The sequence below is a fragment of the Triticum dicoccoides genome, chromosome 7A, assembly GCF_002162155.2.
Source record: "Triticum dicoccoides isolate Atlit2015 ecotype Zavitan chromosome 7A, WEW_v2.0, whole genome shotgun sequence".
NCBI classification, from domain to species: Eukaryota; Viridiplantae; Streptophyta; class Magnoliopsida; order Poales; family Poaceae; genus Triticum; species Triticum dicoccoides.
Window position 1 is genome coordinate 625,243,126 of NC_041392.1, and position 13,753 is coordinate 625,256,878.

At 45.3% G+C, this 13,753-nt stretch overlaps 1 non-coding gene and 1 pseudogene across 1 annotated transcript; one reads left to right on the top strand and one right to left on the bottom strand.

The window, feature by feature from the left end:
• The first annotated feature begins 9,036 nt into the window (after positions 1-9,036).
• On the top strand, positions 9,037-9,109 carry TRNAE-CUC. The gene has a single exon. It is a non-coding gene; the product is annotated as a tRNA-Glu (tRNA).
• Positions 9,110-9,454: 345 nt separating this feature from the next.
• Positions 9,455-13,753, bottom strand: part of LOC119331778 — a 5,389-nt pseudogene continuing 1,090 nt past the window's right edge.

Here is a 13,753-nt window from a genome sequence, read left to right on the forward strand (position 1 = left end):
TTTTTGTTGGAGGGTGCGACGAGAACGGAGAGAGGGGCCCAATTGCATGTCCAACTGTAGTCATGCAACTGCAACCATTACCCCTGCTTGCAACTGCAAATCTTCCAACATGGTAGCAATTGGGCTTGTTTTGTCGGAGGGGGCAGTGAGAACAGAGAAAGGTGGCCAGTTGCATATCCAAATGCAGTCATGCAACTGCAACCATCACCCCCGTCTGTAATTGCAAGTCTTTTCCAACATGGTCGCAACCGGTTTTTGTTTTGTTTGAGGGGAAGATAGGAAAAGAGAGAGAGGGCCAGTTGCATGTCCAATTGTAGTCACACAACTACATGTCTTCCAACATGGTTGCAAACACATGTCTTCTAACTTGGTTCTAACTTGGTTTTTGTTTTGTTGGAGGGACTGACGATGAGACGCGACAGTTCCATGTTCCACACTAGTCACGCAAAATGCACGTCTTCTAATTTGGTTGCAACTGGGGCCTTTGTTTTGTCAGAGAGGGCGGCGAGAAGAGAGAGGAGGCTAATTGCATGTCCAACTATAGTCATGCAACTGCATATTTTCCAACATAGTTGCAACTGGGGGTCTTTGTTTTGTTGAGGGGCGATGGGAAGAGAGAGAGAGAGAGAGAGAACGAGGGGCCAGTTGCATGTCCAACTTTAGTCATGCAACTGCATGCTTTCCAACATAGTTGCAACTGGGGGCCCAGTTGCATGCACAACTATAGCCATGCAACTACATGCCTTCCAGCATGGTTGCAAATGCATGCCTTCTAACCTACTTGCAACTGGGCCTTTGTTTTGTCGGAGGGACCGACGAGGAGAGGGGCCAGTTGCATGTGTCACACTAGTCACGCAACTGCATGTCTTTCCAACATACTTTCCAGTTGGGGCCTTTGTTTTGTCAAATGGGGCAGCAGGAAGAGAGAGCGGGGCCAATTGCGTGTTCAATTATAGCCACGCAATTGCATGCCTTCCAAAGTGGTTGCAACTAGGGCTTTGTTTTGTCGGGTCAGGGGGGAGGGGCAAGGAGATGAGGTCAGTTGCATGTCTAATTGTAGTCATGCAACTGCATGTCTTATAACATGTTTGCAACTAGGGGGCTCTGTTTTGTCGGAGGGGGCAGCGGGAAGAGAAGGGGGTCAGTTGCATGTCCCACACTAGTCATGCAATTGCATGTCTTCTAACTTGGTTGCAACTAGGCTTTTCGTTTTGTCGAAGGGACCGATGAGGAGGGGGCCAGTTCCATGTCCAACCATAGTGACGCGGCTGCATGTCTTCTATCTTGGTTGCAATCGGGCTTTTGTGTTGTCGGAGGGACTGCGAGGAGAAGGGTCAGTTGCATGTCCCACACTAGTCATGCAACTACATGTGTCGTCCCCCGACTGCAACTGCATGTCTTCCAACATGGTTGCAACTGCATGCCTTCTAACCTACTTGTAACTGGGCTTTTTGTTTTGTCAGAGGGACCGACGAGGAGAGGGGACGGTTGCATGTCTCACACTAGTCACTCAACTACATGTCTTTCCAACATAGTTTCCAATTGGGGGCCTTTGTTTTGTCAAAGGGGGCGGCGAGAAGAGAGCGGGGCCAATTGCATGTTCAATTATAGTCACGCAACTGCATGCCTTCCAAAATGGTTGCAACTGGGGCTTTGTTTTGTCAGGTCGCCGGGGCAAGGAGATGAGGTCAGTTGCATGTCTAATTGTAGTCATGCAACTGCATGTCTTACAACATGTTTGCAACTAGGGGGATCTACTTTGTCAGAGGGGGCAGCGGGAAGAGAAGGGGGCCAGTTGCATGTCCCACACTATTCATGCAACCACATGTCTTCTAACTTGGTTGCAACTAGGCTTTTCGCTTTGTCGAAGGGACCGAAGAGGCGGGGGGCAGTTGCATGTCCAACCATGGTGACGCGGCTGCATGTCTTCTATCTTGGTTGCAATCGGGCTTTTGTGTTGTCTGAGGGACTGCGAGGAGAAGGGTCTGTTGCATGTCCCACACTAGTCATGCAACTACAGGTGTCGTTCCCCGACTGCAATTGCATGTCTTCCAACATGGTTGCAACTAGGGCTTTGTTTTGCGGGAGGCGGCAGCAACGTGGTAGGAGTGGGGTAGATGCATATCCGACTCTAGCCATGGAACTGCAAGCGTTACCCCCACCCCCAGCTACAAGTGTCTCCCGCAGTTGCAACTTCAACTCACTGGTGTATTGTCCAGGGGAGGGGTAGCAGTTGCATGTCTACATTAGGCAAACAACTACAAGTATCGATCCGACTTCAACTACATGTATTCAACACAACTCCAACTTAGCGGCATTTTTTATTAGAGGGGACAATAGGCCGCAAATGCAAGTGTCCCCCCTATCATGGTTGCATGTCTACCACTGTTTCTATTTTTCTGCTTTTATTTCTACTTTTATTCTTGTAGGTCTTTTAGCTTTTCTAAATAGTGGTATTTTTTCTTTCAATCGTGCCACCCAATTTTACGGCACCCCATGTGCAGTAACATATGTTATAGCTTGCATGCAACTACAAGCGACACCATCAGCCAGGCATAACTAGGGTGCAGGCAGGGCGGGGGCCTAGGAGCTCGGGTGTCCCGGTATGTGAAATTTATTTTCAATTTTTCATTTTTGGTTTTGTAGTTTCTGTTTTTCTTCTATTTATTTTTGCATTTTGGATTTGTGCTATTGTTTCTTTTCTAAATTAGTCATGTTTTGGATATTTATCTAAAAAATAATGCCACTCCATTTTGCGCACACGTGGGCCACACATTGTTTCTTAATTTATTTTTCTTCCTTTTTGTGTCAAAATATGTGCTCAAAGAAATACAAACACACTACACTTTTTGTATGCATTATGTTTGTTTGAGACACACCACCATGCAAATCGGCTGGGAGAGTTGACACATACACCCATATATTTTGACAGCCCAAATACAAACAAAGAAAAAAAACAATCTAAAAGAAAACTAGAGAACATATAAAACAATAGGAGGCTGCCCACGTACAAGAAAGAAAAAAAGAAGCCCAACACAAGACAAGCGATTTGAGAGAACAAAACAAAGGACAAAAAGAAAGCCTCGTACACGTTAAGCAAGCCCAGAGCAAAACAAAAGTACGACGAGGAAATCAATCGGGGCATCTGCACGAAGCTGACATCAGTCGACTTAGACTTCGCGAAGTCTAAGTCGACTGAGTCCTAGACAAACCCCTTAACAATACTATCCCGATGATTCTAGTAAAGAAAAAAAAGGTATATAATACTTTGCAACGAATTCAGAGCAAAAGAAATATTGTCGATGTACACATGCAGAAATGAATTAACAGAAAATTTGTAATTGTTATGTTACAACTCCTGTGGTCTAGAGACATCTAGAAATTTCCAAAGAAAGGAAATAAAGTTGTACAGTACGTGATGGACCCCATAAATTATTTACTTTTATTTCTACTCCCACCCCATACTCGGTACTCGGGTCTCGGTCAGACTCTGACACATGCAACAATGGCAAGGAAACCTGGAAGTGTGAGGCGATGGTTCCAGAACCCATTAGAAGCAGCTGTGGATACTGTTCATTGCGAATCCTTCAAGTCCCAACCGTTAGATATAGGAAACCAACGGCTAGGATTGATGCTTTGCTATCATTCAAAACTCATACACTATATAGAATAGTATAGATAAATGCCATCATACAGAGTTACTTCCATGTAATCAGGGGTGGCATGAATTTTTTTCTTTCTGCTTGATCTAAATCAAAGTCTTCATTCATTTTACAATTGGAAACATATTGCCCTATTGGTCAGATGAGTATATATTAAAATTACCAATAGAAACACTGTATTTTTAACATAGAGATAAAGAGAAAAAATATTAGATAAGGATAGATTATTACTCATCAAGTTTTTCAATATTTAGTAAAGATAAATTGAACGATTGAATCATGTTGCTATATTTTGAAACACACAATATTTTAAGTAGGTGGTTGTGAGATAAAATCCCACTGCTTTTCTTTCTTGGCATAGGACTGTTACCATCAGACAAAGTGCAACCAAGATATAGAGTTGGATTCTTCTTTTATTGATGGCACATCATAAATAACTTGTCATTGAGGATAATTCTACTGGCATGCATGTTTTGTCATTGGCGTCTGTACTCGTGCCTTGCATCATTGCTGGTACTTGCACTATCATCTGATGGTCCAGATTAATCACAGAAAATTCAATAATTTTTCTGGTCTGCCTCAAAGAACCGCAACATATGTTGGTTTGACAAAAACACAAACAGCTGCCGTGCAGGAATACCAAACATTACCAATGACCATAACCAGCGCTAAATTTTCAAAACTGAGGGTTAATGTGATGGTACGTGATAGATATTAGTAAAGAATCACCCGTGGTGTATCCGGATGCGGAAAAAGAAAAGCAAAACCAGTACAGGGAATGACTCACTTGGACAAGCTAAGCTACTCTATGACAGAGGAAGCTCCGAAGTCATCGCGACGCCGCGTATGCGGGACATACAAAAGGAGGGACTTGGCATAGGAATGCAGGGCGGAGGTGTGTTGAAGCTTAGGATGCAGAAGTGCGCGCGCAGGTTTTGCGGTGGCCGGCGAGACGGCGGCCGACATCTGGGTGCGAGGCGGCCAGTTTAGAAGTGGATTTTGGGAGCAAGAATACAGAAGATTGTTGTGTGGAGAGAGATGGGAGGCGGGGGTGAGTCAGTTGTTGCATGCTGGGAGCGGAGGGGGACGCCGGCCTGATCAGAGAAATCGATGGCGTACGGCGGTACGGGAAGAGTCAGTCCGGAAGAATCGAGAAGGACCTGATAGAGAAACAAGCAGCCTGAACCGTTAGATGTATCCAAATCTGACGGCCAACTTTCTTTGGATTCGCTCCTGCTTAGTCCGTTGGATCTGCGAAATGGACGGCCCATACTGTTTTGAGATGAAGTTTGGCGGGAACACTGTATACGTGGTGGTAAGCCGCGAGTTCAAAAACTGATGTACTATAGTAGTAGAGATAGAGATAGAGATAGAGATAGAGATAGAGATAGAGAAGATATAGATTACTATTCACACTTTTTTGTCCTTGAAAATCCGTTTTCTCTACCCATAAGTCAACGGGAGGTTTTTCTAACAAAACTTTTTATACGAGTACAAGATAAGATCAAGTTTGTTTCCAGAATTTTTTGATATGCAGTTTGAACTTGGAGTTTGCTCCTTTCTTCACAGGATGACTTCTTCGGCACAGCAGCAATCTTGCTAGTACTGTTTATATGCACGCATGCAATCAAGGAGCACCTACCAAGCGCACGCCGTTGACCACCATCACGCAACGGCGGCGGCCACTCCGGCCCCGTCGGCCACCCCACCGCCGTGTTGTGTCCCGGCCAGCATGCTGCCGCCGCCTTCTGCCGAGCTGCCCGCGGGCCTCGTGTCGTGCATCCTCCCATTGCCGCCCCCGTCATCTCCTCGTTCCGATCTGGATCGGGATCCACCGCCGCCGACGCCGACGCTGGCCTGCTCTGCCAAGGGATGTAGCGTGCTCAAGGCTGGTCCGGCGATGCCCCCAAGCGAGCCAGCTGCGCCCAAGTCTGCGTCGCTCCCCGCGACTGCTTCGACTCCACAGTTCACCTCCCTGGCTTCCGCCGCCGCTGTGCTGGCCTCGGCTGCCTTGGCGTCCCGTAGGGCCGACCCGGCCATTGGAAGTCGCGATCGCCACCTGCCAAGTTCCGTGACGACGGCCGCTATGGAGCCTCCGCCCGCCGTCCCTCCAGCAGCTGCCAGTCTTCCTCTGCACCCGATGCCTTTTCCAGATCGGGAGAAGATAGTTTGTGCCGCGGCATCGGCCCCGTCGGATTTGCTGCTCGATGCTACCAATACCCTCCACGACGCCTGCATTGGGGTGAAGACGACCATGCCGGCCTCCTGTGCGGCAGCATCGACCGCCTCCGGAGGCGCTGATTCCGGCGAGGCTCGAAGATCCGACGATAGGTGCAACGACGAGAAGACACCAGAGAAGATGGGCTCTCCTTTGCTTGGTCCGTCTTCAGCATCGGCATGCAACGACCTCTCTGTGGCCGCCACCGCTCTTGTAGGCGGGGCAGGCTGGGAGCATGTGGGTCGGGGGCGCCGTTCCGGTCGGCACGCTCACCCGGAGCCGTCGAGGGAAGGTCTCGAGCGTAGCCTCGCCTTCAAGCGTTGGGCTCGAGGAAGGTGCTTTCGTTGCCTCGAGCGTGGCCATCAAGTCAGTGTATGCCGTGAGTCATTCAGATGCATTCGTTATCGTCGCGCTGGTCATCGGGAGAGGTTTTGTCGTGCCCGCTCTCCGGTTACTTGCGATCGCTCTCCGGTCGCTTGCGCTCCTCGCCAGCGAAGCCGCTCCCCGCCCGTCCAGCCTTGTCCTCCGCTGACTAGGAGTTGGGCTGAGGTTGTAGGTCACTCGTCGCTGTGTGTGTCGGTGCCGCCAAGGTCCCAATATGGGTGTTGCAAGGATTCCAGTGTCAACGCATCTTTGGTCTCTGCTTTGGAGTCGCAGCTTGCCCTGCTGTGCACGGAGCTCCTTCAGGAGGTCGAGCTGCTCCGCACCGAGCTTCGCGACGCTCTAGCCAAGCTTGCGGTTGCGTCGGTTGTGCCTTTGCTGCCTGAGCTCCAGGTTGTTTCCATTGATGAGGATGTTGAATGTTTCTTTGGAGATTTTTCTCCTCGTGCTCTGGATGTGACACCTCTTGTTCATGGGAGTGCGGTTATCAGCGAGGTTGTAGCTCCAATTCTGCAGATTATGCCTGAGTTGCAGGAGCTTTGTGGGGAATCATCTATTGTGTTACCGATGGAGCTGAGCGCATTGGAGTCCTTGGCGGTGGCCATGACACCCTCACTGCCACCGCCAGAGTCCCGTCAGCCGTCCGCCTTTGCGTATAGTGGAGACTTGGTTGGTTCTATCACTACCTCATCTATGGCCATTGGGCATGTGGTGTCTTTGAGTGGCGAGGTTGATGCGATAGATGTGTTGGCACCTAACTCTGAGGCTATATCATGTGAGCAACTAGAGACGTCTGAGTCCATCGTGTCAGTGGTACCTATTACTAATGATGTTGAGGCGGTTGGTATGTTGGCGCCTGACTCTTCGGAGCCCAACCAGCCGCTCGCCTCTGTGGAGCATGGAGGATCCGATGTTGCAGTCACCCGCCCGAAGGTGACGATTGGGCAGGTTTCTGTGCGTGACAAGGTCAATGAGATTCTATTCGAGATAGAGCTTCACAGCTTGCTCAAACGTTTGGAGAGGGTGAGCCCTGGATTTGGCAATGCGATAGTGGAGGAGGCTCTCAGGAGCAAAGAAAAGAAGAGTGACGCCACAGGAAAGGCGTGCGCAGCTGCTTGATGGATGGTTATCAGTCTCTTGGGTTGTCCTTATGGTCTGGCTTGTCTTCGTGGATTTGATGGTGCATGTGGTCTTCGACCGAGTTACTCTCGTTCGGGTGTCTTTGTGATGTAGCAGTGTGGGGGCTGGTGGACGTTAGGTGTTGGGTATGGTTGTGAGGCGATCATGTGCTTATGGGTTGCATGTTGTGTGAGTAGTCCACATGTGGTTGGTTTGTATCGGTTTTCGCCTGGTTTTTCATTAATTAACTGGGCAATTCTCTTCTCCTTAATTAATCAATGAGGCAAATCTTTTGTCTCCGTTTCGAAAAAAATCAAGGAGCAACTCCAAGTTAGATCATGGGGCAACTCCAAGTTCAAACTAGCAAGATCGCCATGCCCCATGATCAAGCTTTTAATCCCACCCGAGGCCTCAGTATGCACATATGCAATCTTGCTAGTACTGTTTATATGTTCAAGAACATCTCAAATATATGTAGATGCAAAAATAGCTAATTTTTGCATCTCCGAAGACCAAAAACCAATCTCCAGATGATGTAGATGTAAAAAAAAATTTACATCACCTCTTCAGGAGATGTAAAACACAACACCTGGAAATGCAAATTTGAATCTCCACCTTCAGCCTCCAGGAGATGTAAAACCGGCGCTTGCGTGCCAACCGCCCTTCATTTCCTTTCCGATTTGATTTGTGACTTGGCTCCATGCACACAGGGGCGAATCTAGCAATATGGCGAGGTTTGGCGGCTGCCATACCTAAAATTTGGCTAAATACCGCGTATGTATACTATATATCTGGAGTTTGAGCGTTGGTCGATGGAGTTCTATCCGTTTCATCAGTTTGGAGGAGCAGGAGACACACAGGGGCCTCAAACTTAATTGCCAATGGCCCAGTTATCCTCCCAGCAGCCCACCTAGCTGTATGTAGCCCAACTCGATCTGTCCAGTTACGCTGCGATTCACAGCTTGGAAATCGCGTGCACACAGCCACAATTACGGAATAACGGCACGATCTACCTCAGTTAGGGCGACTCAGGCACCCGGCGATGATGCTTGACGAACACAGCAACGGCGGCGGGTGGCACTGCAGGGAACTCGGTGGCGAGTGAAACACTGCGCTGCAAACCACAAAACGACGAGCTTATGTGCCAGCGACGGCGAGCCGGAAGCAGCGACATCAGGTCAGGATCACATCCATAGTAGCCCTAAAATTTTGTAATCCTTTTGTCCAATTTTTTATAGTCCATAAACTATCAAACATCAATCTTTATAATTTTGATTAGTTATATGTGCCCGGTTAATTTTGATTATTTGTATACAACCAGTGAATTTGTTGTTCTAATCTACTAAGATGGCAACTATCTGCACATAGTTATATTATCAGTTATATTAACTTGGGCACATCTTGATTATATTATACATTGTTGTGTTTCGTCCTTCGTGAACTCCGCCACGCCTATAAAAAATTTCTGCCTTCGCCACTGCATGCACACCATGGCGCCTATTGACTTCTGTACTGCATGCGTCTACACGGAGAGAACTTGCGATTCTCATGTCAGGAGCTGGATGGACTATTTGTCTGCCGCAGAGACATGTGAGACGCCTCTGAGACTAGGCGATTCACATTTCAATAAGCTAACTGTTGTACAATAGCCAGTCATCCGTCGTAGTCTAGGTGGTTAGGATACTCGGCTCTCACCCGAGAGACCCGGGTTCAAGTCCCGGCGACGGAATTTTTTTGCCTGCTGAGATCTGCAGTTTGAACAAAGTGGATAAATGTTCCTCTCATAACAGTTCATTGCCTTTTCACCTGCCCATGCTCTCAAGTTCGAACAAAGTGGATAACAGGATAAATGTACCTCCCCGCTATTTGACAATTGATTGCTACTTGCTATCTGAAAGTCCCCACCGTTCCATAATACGGAACCACAAACGAGTGGCAACATCGTCGGTCTCCCACGCAATGAGGCCGTCGACAAACCGTTTCATCGCCAGGTATGGTCACTTTTTCTGACTGTAAAGTTTGGAGCCGTTCCTCAGCTCTTTGGGCTTCTGCCTAAATTTTGACTGATGAGTGATGAGAAACATGGCCAAATATCGGGCTTCAGGGGTCTTTTCATAGCTGAAGCTGTTTCACGGTTCACTCATTTTATTGTATAGTTTCACCTGGCATAGTACAAACCATTGGGGAAGAAGACGAACTGTAGAATTACAGTCCTACGGCTATGTGCTTCTTCCAGCATAGCATTTCACACAATTATATACACATTATGAAACGCCGCACATAAGTATCACTAGCCACTGAGGTTGGCGTGCAGGAGGCAGTGGAAGTGGTGCATGGCCATCTCCACAGACGGCGCGTACTTGCCCACGCCGTAGGCCGGCGACTCCAGGCCCCGCTGGACTCCCTCGCACAGCGCAATGTCTTCAATCTGTAGCAGGTAAAACGCATCAGCATCATCAGCCCACACTTGTTGCGGTACACTCTTGCTCGCGACATTGCGGTACCAGATGTGTTTTGTTGCTCATGCCGTGGCTACTGTGCTGTGTTGTGCTGTGCATATATTGATGCAAGCGTAAAAGGGCATGGAGTCCATGTCGTAAATGCAGTTCGAAGACCATGCAATTTACAGTGCAGTGATTGTTAGCTCAGAGAGGTCTACTTGAAAGCAACAAATTTAGTGGTTAAAGGCAAAACACTGGTCGAGCTACCTTGGCGACCGATCATCAGTTTTATGGTAATATACCTGTACTTGTTCGCTGTCCTTTAAGCTTCTATCGATAAAATCCTGGTCATCCTGTAGATTCAGCACGGACGAGTCAACTGAAGATTGTATACAGCAAGCAAGAAAGAATAGAGCATTTCAAGGATCGTCCATTTTAGATTGTAGCAGACGTAACAAATCATTACTTGCTTCAGATGGAAACTTGATTAATATATATGAAGTTAACATCATCATCCGTTCAGAGACATCACTCGGCTTTTAGATCTTAGACCAGTACCGCCATCCATTATGAATGGATTCGTCCCAAGCAAAGAAGAGAAGCACTGTTCCTCTGACTTTGATGATTTTCAGCAATGGAATTCAGTTGAAGCGCGAAGAGCCATCACTACATTAACTTCTCGTCAATGTGGAACATGACCGTCGCTAATGTGATTATTAATGTGTTGAGCCTTTCTCCCTCTGCTCATGCAGACATGCACTGTGCTTCTCTGCCTTTGCCATGGCTCGCAACTACTTTCTACTAGTATTGCTTATCATTCACAAGTCGTTTGTACTATCTTGGCACATTCTTAATGCAGAGAAACACACTTCCCGGCATGTTTGAGAATCACAAGCTGAAAGCAGCCACTTTATACAAACATGTTTTTTTCCCGATGATCTGTTAGTATAAAGCGGAAACGCTCTTCAAAAAATTAGTCTTGTCCAATCTAGCGCAAGCAATACATAAGCACAATATAGTGCTCATGTTTGCAGTCAAACTACCATCACAATAATGTGCCACGCGAGCTGTGTACAAATAATAAAGAGTAGAAGACACCATGGCATGTCACTGAGATGTGACAACATATGAGCAGTACATATAAGTATGTACTGAAAAGGCATAAAATGGGTATATGAGATCAGGAGAATATATACCAGAAGAGATTCGTCCAGAAAATAATCAAAAACCACTTTACACCTGGTTGCATCCAATGGGACAGCTAGATTAGTGTCCATCCATGGACCATACCTGAAAATTATTAGTTATTCACATCTGCATATATACATCTAATGTGAGCAAAATGAAACAACAAGTTCTGAAGGATGCCCACTGCACCTATTGATCATAAAGTTTGGATAAACAAAAGCATAGGTAGCTTTTGTCCCTAAGCGGTCAATGTCTTCTTGTTCTGCTAGGGCACTTTCACATCTTTGAACACTAACTCTTTCGTATGTCTGGAGATAAGTACATCTAATCAGAAGTCATCCTAGAAAAGGCAAAACCAAAAAAGTTGCAAGGAAATAATTCAGTATTGCAGTGGCATTGGTTCAGATACGAAGATTCATTAAAAGTAATAATTCGATAGTTTCAACACAAAAAGAAAGAGAGAATATTCATACTGGTTATTAAAATATTACTAGTTGACATCAAGTCGACTATACCTAAATAAAATATTCTCAAGAGGAAAACTGCAGAAGGAAAGGGGTTTACAAACTATACAAGTGTTTCATAGGATTGAAGCTGAAGACCGGATGCAAGGGCCCCATGTTCATATGGAACATGATATCCACCATCTAGATAGTTGTCACAAAATACCTGCATGACAAAAAATACAATGGGCCTAAAGATAAACTCAAGAGAATCTCATTGCTTCAGTAACACGTCATCAAAATATTGGAATAAAAAAAATGGACCTTCCAGTTACATTCGATAATATATTCTCGCCTGCAAATATGGGGTAGTGAAGTGTCAATGCCACTTCTACTCAACAGATCTGAAGCACTACCCAGCCATTCATCTCCACCAACAACATCATCAACAGTATCTTGAGAGGAATCATCAAATCTGGCAAGCACAAAAGGTCCCCACGTAGCCACCTTAATTGGTAAAAGACCGAAATCCTGTTTCCAGAAAGAAGAATAAGTTGCAATTTTGCGATTGAGAAGCACAGAGGCACAAAAGGAGTTGTGGTATACATTCTTGTTGAAGTTCTTGATTCCTGATATTCTTGTAGCTTTCAGGAGGGTACCATCTAAACCATATGTCCAACCCTACAAAATTTGTATAGCTAGTTAGCTACTGACTCACAAAAAATGAGGCAAATAAAAGCTAATGACGTGATGATGAAGTTCAGTTTCAGCCCAACCTAGAAAGCAGAGGCTTCACCACACTTAGTTCCCCCAATAATGAAAATTACACTAATAAGCATATGAAATACACTGATGTTCTGTTGTTTTGTTGCCATTGTTCCTAGTTCAGGCAGTTCACCAAGCTGGGGATCCAGCTAAAATTGCACCGAATTTCTTTGGAATTCAACTTGAAGCGTTTAAGTCCCACATGGGACATGTGGATGTATTCCCTCATTGTCATATTAACATTTTAAACTATCTTTAGTTAATAGCATGTGTATTCCAAAATTTTCAACTAAACAACTTTTAAAGAAAAGTTATGTGGCTACATTTCTTACCTCAGATGTCAATAACCGAAGTATTCAGATGATTATCCTAGAAAGTCGAAGAAAAATTATAACATGCAAGTACAGACCATAAGTATGTGCCATATCTACTACTCCCTCCGTTCCGAATTATAAGATGTCATAACTTCTTTCTGAATCGGATGTATATACACGTGTTTTAGTGTGTTTATTCACTCATTTTAGTCCGTATTTAGTCCATATTGAAATATCCAAAACATCTTATAATTCAGAACGGAGAGTAGGTGTTTATTAAGGAACTCACGTGATAAGGGCATTGGAAGCAAGTCTTCTGACCACTTCCACATGCGAGGAGTGAGGCATGATGACGACACACATTGTGAAAAGCTTGAAGTTTCCCATTTGCATCCCGGCATATGACAAATTGTACATTTCCAAGGCTGTTGGTTCACCTTGTTAGGTGATTAACATTAGCAACCTCCAACATGAATTATCTTATTTTACAATAATTTGGAGGTAACCATGACTGAAAGTTGCCAATTTTCAAATAAGTGTTTTGCATGCAGCTCCTTGTTTTAGAAAGAAAAAAGGTATATGGGGGACCTAAACCCACCTGAACAATTTCCATTAAGCCAAATAATTTTAGCAAGATCAGTTGCAGATTACATGGTGGGAGGTTCTAGAAATATTTTAAGAACCTTCACACTTATAATAGGTTTGCACATCATACTGTAGAAAGTAGAATTGATTCAGGTAGCAGAAGCATGAAAGCAAGATGGAATCACCTTCCTGTGAAGAAATCATTTGGGTTCTTGACTTGTCCTATGTGACCTGGAAAAGAAGCATGCAAGTCGGCACCATGTAAGCACTCAGTAAGGAGCTACAGAGGCTAACTAATGAAAACAGATAAACATAAATTTTATTGAATGTGAATGATCTACCAAACCAGTAAGGTACTCCTTTCATTGATTAATGTAAGGCATTAATTCTATTGATTTTGTAACAAATATAGACCATACATGTAAACGTAAATGATGTTTCCAAACTGTACTGCTATTCAATTTATTTCCCATTTGCATTTGTTCATTACCACTCATACAGCCACACCACAATTTTTTTTAAAAAAAATTCCAAATCAACTACGACCTATGAGACTAATTTCTTCTCATGAATTCCCAGATTTAATCGGTTCCTTAATCTACGTATAAATACATGATACATCAATCAACAAGCGGTG